Source organism: Gossypium raimondii, chromosome 4, assembly GCF_025698545.1.
Source record: "Gossypium raimondii isolate GPD5lz chromosome 4, ASM2569854v1, whole genome shotgun sequence".
In the NCBI taxonomy this organism is placed as follows: Eukaryota; Viridiplantae; Streptophyta; class Magnoliopsida; order Malvales; family Malvaceae; genus Gossypium; species Gossypium raimondii.
Genome location: NC_068568.1, coordinates 40,273,726 through 40,283,148, shown reverse-complemented (window position 1 = coordinate 40,283,148; position 9,423 = coordinate 40,273,726). Strand labels below are relative to the sequence as shown.

The 9,423-nt window shown below is 30.9% G+C and overlaps 1 long non-coding RNA gene across 1 annotated transcript; it reads right to left on the bottom strand.

Annotated features, from left to right (window-relative positions):
• Positions 1–5,345: 5,345 nt before the first annotated feature.
• LOC128040637 (uncharacterized) lies at positions 5,346–7,658 on the bottom strand. Its single transcript, XR_008195443.1, has 2 exons — positions 7,130–7,658; positions 5,346–7,044 (listed from the first exon to the last, which is right to left on the bottom strand). It is a non-coding gene; the product is annotated as an uncharacterized LOC128040637 (long non-coding RNA).
• Positions 7,659–9,423: the final 1,765 nt, after the last annotated feature.

Here is a 9,423-nt window from a genome sequence, read left to right as displayed (position 1 = left end):
CTTATTGCAACTTTGCCGTGAAACTAGCAGGGTTCTTTATGGTAACTGATGGCTTTTCACTCGGATCATCATTCGCTTTGCTATTACGAGTATCACGAGTCATTGTGAAAGCCTAAAAATAACACTACACTCAAAATGAAAAATTAAGCAAACCGCGTTATGCACTCAGAAATAAAATCAAACTCTCAATGAGGTAGTAATTAATCTTGTGAGTCTTTTAAAAGTGTTTATATCAACCAATCAGAATGTGTGAGAATCAAACTCGCAAAGCAAACCTAGTGACACTAGAAGTCCAAAATCAACTAGATACCAAAGAATTATGTTGCACGGAGGAAACAAACCTACTAACACAAGAAACAATAAAGTATTAGAATGCGTAAATGAACAATAAAAAGCAAAAGCAAATGAAAACGTAATGTTAAGAGTTAATGAAAACCGTTGAAACTCGAAAACTCGAAAATTGTGGAGCAACTTGATAAACTTTGTTCAAGGTGTTCAAAATTTCAAAAAATCACAAAATTTAAACTAGAGTCTCCTCAAATAATGTAGATTTGATCTGGAAAGTTTCAAGATGAAATTTAGCCCACGTAATATTTTTTAATTTCTTCTTTCTTTTTACTTTTTTGATTTTTTTTGTGGGAAATATTTTTTATATTTCAAAATAGTGTCAAGAATTAGTATGTAAATTTTTAGGTCGTTCGGAAAACGTTTACCCATTGATTTTGTTTTTCAAAAAATTTCTTGGTAAAAAAATTATTTTGAGGCTATTTTGATGTAAATCAATTTATAAAGACACAAATAACACCTAAAATGCTCAAAAAATAGATGCCAACTAATAGGGATACGCATGGAATAAGATCATAAGTTTGTTCAAGTCGCGGATTTGATTTAGGGCTTTAGACAAATGAAAGGAAACTTGAAGTTCGAGTTTGACTCAACCTAAGCAATCGAAGTTAGAATTGAAAGGGAAACAACAAAAATCAAGTAATAATAAAACAAGGAGATAGAATTAAGAATTAAGGCTGCTAATTAAGTGAATGCAAACAATTAAAACATATATGAAGAATATAGACTAAAAACTGAATGAAATCACAAGAATAATTAAAGAGAAGGTTTGGTCAGCCAAGAACAATGAAAACCCAGGTGTTTGGAGTCATTTGGGTCGTTCTTGATGCAAAAGAAGCCGTCCAACAAGGATCTAAACAAAAAAAAAACATATTAGAAATTGAAAGAAAACAAATGAAAAAAGAAATCCAGCATCAAAGAAAGGTACGGGTGACCAACAGGAGTCCAAGAATGAGTAGAACAAGGTTTCTTGGAAGATAAGAACTCGTTATTGAACTTTAAAGATGTCTCCAAAAATATCTGAAGCAATATAACAGAACAATCTAGTAGAATGAAAAATTAAGCCAAAAGCAATTGTTTTGTAACAAAAGAATTCAAACAACAAGAAAAGTAAAGAACTCCTATTTTTGGGATGTTTCTTGATGAGAGAAGATAGGAGGACACCTCTCTTGATTGAAACAAGACCTGGAATTAAGTAAATTCAAATATTAGATTCAAAATAACAAGAACATAATAGAAAAAGAAAGAAAAGAGATGGAAAAGATAAAAATGGCGTGTAGAAGTCCTAAGAAGCCTTGGAAACAAGATGAATCCACAACCCCTTTCAAACAACTCTAATTTCCCTTCCAAGAAAAACTCATTGGCAATAGTAGGCTTGAAGATGATTCCAACGATCTAAAAAGATAGTTAAAACTCTTTTAAAAGAAAACTCAAGAGAAAGTTTTTAAAAGAAAACTCAAAAAAATTTATTAACTCAAAAGCAAAATAATCAATGAATGAATACAAAGGGGGTACACCCTATTTATAGCCTGTCAACCCCCTAACTAATCTCCTAAAATTAAAGAATGTGATAAGTATGCCAACTAAACATGGAAACTCATCAACTAACTAACTAATTTTAATGTGAAAATAAATCTAAGGGTAGAATTGAATGAGAAATCTGTCCAATGCTCTAAATGGGCTCCTTAGGCCGAATTTTTACGTGTTGATATATTAATTATGTAAAATTTAACAAAAAAAATTAAAATGTTTACAAATTGGGCCACTTTAATAATTTGGCATGATATTCAATTAAGTCATTCTCCAAACTTCATGATGGGTTTATGGACATCTTAATAGACCGATTTTCAAGAATTTGGACTTGTGATCCATTTGCTCCCGAAATTGGCTCATTTAAGCTCGTACATGTAATCCATCGCGCATTGGTTTCAAGATTCGGTTTCTTGAACCCAAAATTCGCAGATCTGAAATCTTGATTTTCGCAACACCACACTTTGAGGCCAAGGAAGTCACCCATGAAGTACAGTATCGTGACACCGGTCCAGTGGTGTCGCAACACCAGAGCGACATGATGCAAAAATAAGTCAAGGGTGTTTTGTTTGCACAACATTTTTTTATTCAACTTTAGGGTTTGTAATTGACCTAGTTAGGGCAGAACATTTGGCTATAAATATTAATGTTTAACCTAAGTTTAGGAGGCTTGACCGATTGGCCGTTTTAGATTAGATTTTTAGGATTTTGTTTTCAGTTTTATTTTTCTTTCAATTTAGTCTTTTATTTTCAAAAACAGAAATTTTCCTTTATTCTAACTTGGATTCAATTTGGATCCAAGCTTTTTTTATTGAGCTTTTATTAAATTCTTTTTTGTTCTCAATTGCAATCGACATTATCTTCACAATTGTCAAAGGAATTTCGGCTTTCGCGCACAAATCGATATCGAAATAGACCAATTTTTTATTCCTTTTTTTCTATTTAATTATTTGATTTGCATGTTTAGTATGAATTTAGGGAAATTTGCATCTAGATCCATGAGCGATTAATTTCATTAAGGAGATTAACGATCGGATGTGGGAATAATTAACAGAAGAATTAGGGTTTGATTTCGAGTTAGTTTATTTAAATCATGTGTGATTAAACCCTAGGATTGACGACCCTAGGAAGCAATTTAGGATAAACGAGGTCGAAAGATAAGTTTACCAAGTAAATCATAAATTATCCCGGTCAAGAAAGTGAGGTCGAAAGATAAGTGATTATTGGTCGATTACTTAATTAGTTAGAGGTTGAAATGTAATAATTGGTTAGTTAAAAGCTAATTTGATAAAACCCGAAATCTGAATTTAATTAAGAACACTAATGCAAGCTAATCTTCTTCTTGTTTAATTGGGTTAATTTCGATTGTTAAATTGTCTTCCTTAGTTTTATTTAATTTATGTTATTTCAGTTATTTAATTTCAATTTGATTTTCGTACTATAATTTTAGGTTATTACTTGGTAATTTGCAACAAATGCAGGATTCTAGCATTACCAGTGAATTCTCCGTACATCAGTATACTATGCATCATCTCTTTTACATATCCCGTACAGCACACAAATAACCCTTTTTGCATGCCAATTGTATCCTATCCTTTCTTATATTCATCCGAGCACATTTAACACATCAGATCAATTCTTTATAATTTAGTCCATTTCTCACATTTTTGTACCAATTTGTATACAATTCAAAGTACATTCACACAATATAAATTTATAATTCAAACACATACATTTCATTTACATATATAAATATACCATATGGACTTATCAGACAAAAACAACAATGTCCGAAGTGTCGAGAACTAATCCGTAATTTTCTCTATTCCTCGATTATCTTTCAGTTGAATCAAATCTCAATCTATACAATAATTCATTTTAATTTATTAGTTTAAATTACCTTATAGCATCTTATTTCATGCATATGACATTTTAATTTCATTTTACAAAAGTTCCTTATAGTTTCACATTTTATTCAATTTAGTCCCTAAAACTAAAATTGCCATAACTTTCAAATTTGAGCCTCGATTTCGAAACCGATCTCAAGATCATCCTTTTAAGACCCTCTAAAGTCTATATTTGCATAAATTTCATATAAATTTCGAAATATTTACACTTTAGTCCCTAAAATCAAAGCTAACAAATTTTTACTTTATAAACTAGTCCTTTTTCATATCTAAGCTTAAAATAAATCAATTTAGTACCAAAAACTTCAAGATTCAGCAATGATAACTTTTAGAAATTTTAACAGTTTCACAATTAATCCCTGGGCTAACTAAATCAAGCTCCCAATATCTCAAAAACATAAAAATTATAAGAAACAGACTAAAAACAACTTACCAATCGATGATCTAAGCTAGGACATTCAAACCCTCTTCTTTTCTTCTTAGAAACGGTGTGAAGAAGATGATGGGAAAGAATGGATTCCTTTTTCTATTTAATTTTATGTTATACATTATGTTTTAATTATTTTAAATTAGCAAATAATATAAATTAAACAATTTTTATAGAATTAAAGGCCACCAACCGTCCACTATACTCATTAGTGTCCTAATTTCTAAACCATTCCTTCATTTAATACTTTTCAAGCCTTTTAACTAATAAAAATTAATAGGGATAAACTTTTATATCTTTTACGATTTAGTCCTTCTATCCTAATTAACTATCCATTCAGTAAAATTACTAGACCAAAATTCAATATAAATTTATACTAGGTTCATAAATATTATACAAAAATATTTTCGGACTCGATCACTAGAAAATGGGGTTTTGAAACCACCATTTTCGACAGCACTGAAAAATAGGCCGTTACAATTCTCCCCATTAAGAATATTTGGGCTAGTTTAGCTTTGCTTTTGAGAATTTCTTTTAAAACGTTCATTGGAAAGGTGATTTTGAGAAGTACTGTTGAAAAGTTTGGTTTAAGATTTCAGTGTTTAGTATTGTTGTCAAAAAGTGCTTTTGAGAAATAAAATGTGCATTTTCAACATGATGTTATAAAGTAACAAATAAACATTTAAATAATGTTCAAATTAGTTAATATTTTGATATTTTAATAATAATATATAAAATAATTTATTATAATTTGTTGTTAATATTTTAATATATGATAAATGAATTTTAAATATTTTTTAAGCAATTAACTAGAGAAAGGAAAGTACCATGTGTTGAAGGGGTAAAAACATAATTAAGTTGTCAAAAGTACTTTCGGAAGAGAAAAGCTAAAAATTTTAACTTCTCTATTTGGGGAAAAGTTATTTTGAAAAGCCAAAATTTCCCGTCAAAATTTGCTTGTTTAGCATTCTTTTTTGCTTCAAAAGTGTTTTTCATGTCAAAAGTGCTTCTAACAAGCACTACTAAACATAGCCTGAGAAAAGATTCGGGTACTGTGACCTCATAGATTCTTTTGTTTCCCACGTAGTTTCCTCAACTTTGTGTCAGTGCCACAATACTTTTACCAGATGTACTCGTTTATTTCAGAATTCTTTTATTTCCCGAGTCAAAATATTTACCAGTTCTTCATTATAGGTCAAATCAGGCTATAATTTTATCTCATCTAAACCTATTACATGGGAAGGATAAAAACAATAACAACGTGGCATTGGTATATGGAAAACATTATGAATCTTCTCGAGCTGTGGAGGCAAAGCTAGTCTGCAAGCTACTAGACCAATTCTCTTTAGAATCTTGTAAGACCTTATCAATCTCGGACCAATTTTCTTCCAGGGCGAGACTTTCAAAAACACTTTATCATCTATCTAAAACTCAATATATTTCCTTTTCATATCAGCATATGATTGTTTACGGTTTAAGGCGACTTTTAAATAGTCCCAAATAACTCCGACTTTATCCTCAGTCTTACGAATTAGATCAATTCCTGCCAACTTTCTCTCGCTTAACTTGGACCAGCATCTAGGTCTTGTTGCAATTTACCAATCATGTTCTCGAACTTATCATTGACCTAAAAAAGTCTTATTGCAACTTTGTCGTGAAACTAGCAGGGTTCTTTATGGTAACTGATGGCTTTTCACTCGGATCATCATTCGCTTTGCTATTACGAGTATCACGAGTCATTGTGAAAGCCTAAAAATAACACTACACTCAAAATGAAAAATTAAGCAAACCGCGTTATGCACTTAGAAATAAAATCAAACTCTCAATGAGGTAGTAATTAATCTTGTGAGTCTTTTAAAAGTGTTTATATCAACCAATCAGAATGTGTGAGAATCAAACTCGCAAAGCAAACCTAGTGACACTAGAAGTCTAAAATCGACTAGATACCAAAGAATTATGTTGCACGGAGGAAGCAAACCTACTAACACAAGAAACAATAAAGTATTAGAATGCGTAAATGAACAATAAAAGGCAAAAACAAATGAAAACATAATGTTAAGAGTTAATGAAAATCGTTGAAACTCGAAAACTCGAAAATTGTGGAGCAACTTGATAAACTTTGTTCGAGGTGTTCAAAATTTCAAAAAATCACAAAATTTAAAATAGAGTCTCCTCAAATAATGTAGATCTGATCTGGAAAGTTTTAAGATGAAATTTAGCCCACGTAATATTTTCTAATTTCTTCTTTCTTTTTACTTTTTTTATTTTTTTTGTAGGAAATATTTTTTATATTTCAAAATAGTGTCAAGAATTAGTATGTAAATTTTTAGGTCGTTTAGAAAATGTTTACCCATTGAATTTTTTTTTCAAAAAGTTTCTTGGTAAAAAAATTGTTTTGAGGCTATTTTGATGTAAATCAGTTTATAAAGACACAAATAACACCTAAAATGCTCAAAAAATAGATGCCAACTAATAGGGATACGCATGGAATAAGATCATAAGTTTGTCCAAGTCGCGGATTTGATTTAGGGCTTTAGACAAACGAACGGAAACTTGAAGTTCGAGTTTGACTCAACCTGAGCAATCCAAGTTAGAATTGAAAAGGAAACAACAAAAATCAAGTAATAATAAAGCAGGGAGATAGAATTAAGAATTAAGGCTGCTAATTAAGTGAATGCAAACAATTAAAACATATTTGAAGAATATAGACTAAAAACTGAATGAAATCACAAGAATAATTAAAGAGAAGGTTCGGTCAGCCAAGAACAATGAAAACCCAGGTGTTTGGAGTCATTTGGGTCGTTCTTGATGAAAAAGAAGCTGTCGAACGAGGATCTAAACAAAAAAAAACATATTAGAAATTGAAAGAAAATAAATGAAAAAAGAAATCCAGCATCAAAGAAAGGTACGAGCGACCAACAGGAGTCCAAGAATGAGTAGAACAAGGTTTCTTGGAAGATAAGAACTCGTTATTGAACTTTAAAGATGTCTCCAAAAATATCTGAAGCAAAATAACAGAACAATTTAGTAGAATGAAAAATTAAGCCAAAAGTAAATTGTTTTGTAACAAAAGAATTCAAACAACAAGAAAAGCAAAGAACCCCTATTTTTGGGATGTTTCTTGATGAGAGAAGATAGGAGGACGCCTCTCTTGATTGAAACAAGACCTAGAATTAAGTAAATTCAAAGATTAGATTCAAAATAACAAGAACATAACAGAAAAATAAAGAAAAGAGATGGAAAAGATAAAAGTGACGTGTAGAAGTCCTAAGAAGCCTTGGAAACAAGATGAATCCACAACCCCTTTCAAACAATTCTAATTTCCCTTCCAAGAAAAACTCGTTGGCAATAGTAGGCTTAAAGATGACTCCCACGATATAAAAAGATTGTTAAAATCTTTTAAAAGAAAACTCAAGAGAAAGTTTTTAAAAGAAAACTTAAAAAATTTTATTAACTCAAAAGCAAAATAATCAATGAATGAATACAAGGGGGGCACACCCTATTTATAGCCTGTCAACCCCCTAACTAATCTCCTAAAATTAAGGAATGTGATAAGTATGCCAACTAAACATGGAAACTCATCAACTAACTAACTAATTTTAATGTGAAAATAAATCTAAGGGTGGAATTGAATGAGAAATCTGTCCAATGGTCTAAATGGGCTCTTTAGTAGACCTGTCCATGGGCCGGGCGGCCCGGCCCGGCCCGACAGCCCGCCCGAAATATGGGAGGGTTTGGGTAAAAATATAGGCCCGAAATATGGGCTTGGCAAAATTTTAGGCCCGCTTAAAAATGGGCAGACCTTGGGCAATATTTTTTGGCCCGAGCCCTACCAAAAAATATTAAATATATATATTTTTATTTTTAAAATATAATAATTTTTATTTTAAGTTTATTTACTTTCATTTCCTTAACTAGTGTTACAAAATAATAATAATAAAACATCAAGTTTGTTTTACTAATCAAATGTTAGATTTTGTTACAACAATTAATACAATTAATACAATTAATAATTTGATAAATTTACTAATCAAATGTTAGATTTTATTACAACAATTAATACAATTAACAATTAATAATTTGATAATTTTACTAACAATTAATTTTAATAACAATTAGTTTTAATTTTATTAAAAAAATAATTTTAATTTTAATTTTAATTAAAAACGGGCCGGGCCAGGCCTGGCTCGGGCCCCATATTTTTTCTTCGGGCCGGGCCTGGGCAAAATCTCAGGCACATATTTCAGGCCGGGCCGGGGCTTAGTAAACGGGCTGAAATTTTTTATGGGCCTTGCCCAAACTCGGCCCGGCCCCGCCCGAACTCGGCCCGGCCCGGCCCATGGACAGGTCTACTCCTTAGGCCGAATTTTTACATGTTGATATATTAATTAAGTAAAATTTAACAAAAAAAATTAAAATGTTTACAAATTGGACCACTTTAATAATTTGGCATGATATTCAATTAAGTCATTCTCCAAACTTCATGATGGGATTATGGACATCCCAATATACCAATTTTCAAGAACTTGGACTTGTGATCCATTTGCTCCTGAAATTGGCTCAGTTAAGCTCGTACATGTAATCCATCGCGCATTGGCTTCAAGATTCGGTTTCTTGAACCAAAAATTCTAAGATCTGAAATCTTGATTTTCGCTATTCTTGAAATCACATGACATAACAAAATTGAACCAATATTTAGTTTCTTGATTTTCTTCCAGAGAAAAAAAATCAAGTTTCTTCTTAATAATCGAAGTAAGAAAAAAATGTAAAAGAACTCTAAGGGTGTGCCTGGTTGGGTGGAAAAGTGAAAGGAGTAGTAAAGTGGAAAGAAAATAAATTTTGAGTATGTTTGATTGCGAAGAAAAGTGAGAGAAAAGAAAATAAGAGAGATCATTTTTCATCATAATGCGTAAAAATCAATCATTCCAAATTGGATTAATGAGAGGAGAGAAAATGAGAGAGATGTGTATGTTAGTTCAAAATTATGCATTTTTCAAATTTTTTATTTTCTTTCCATTCTTTTTCAACTCTACCAAGGAAAGGAATTTTTTTTATTCTTTCCATTTTTTTCATCCTTCCTACTAAACATACCTATGAAAAGAAAAATTATATTTTCTATCTTTCTATTTTTCTATACCTACAATTTTTATCTTTTCAATTTTGTTTTCACTCTACCGAGCAAAGCTTAAATTCAAGTCATATAATTAGTCAAAT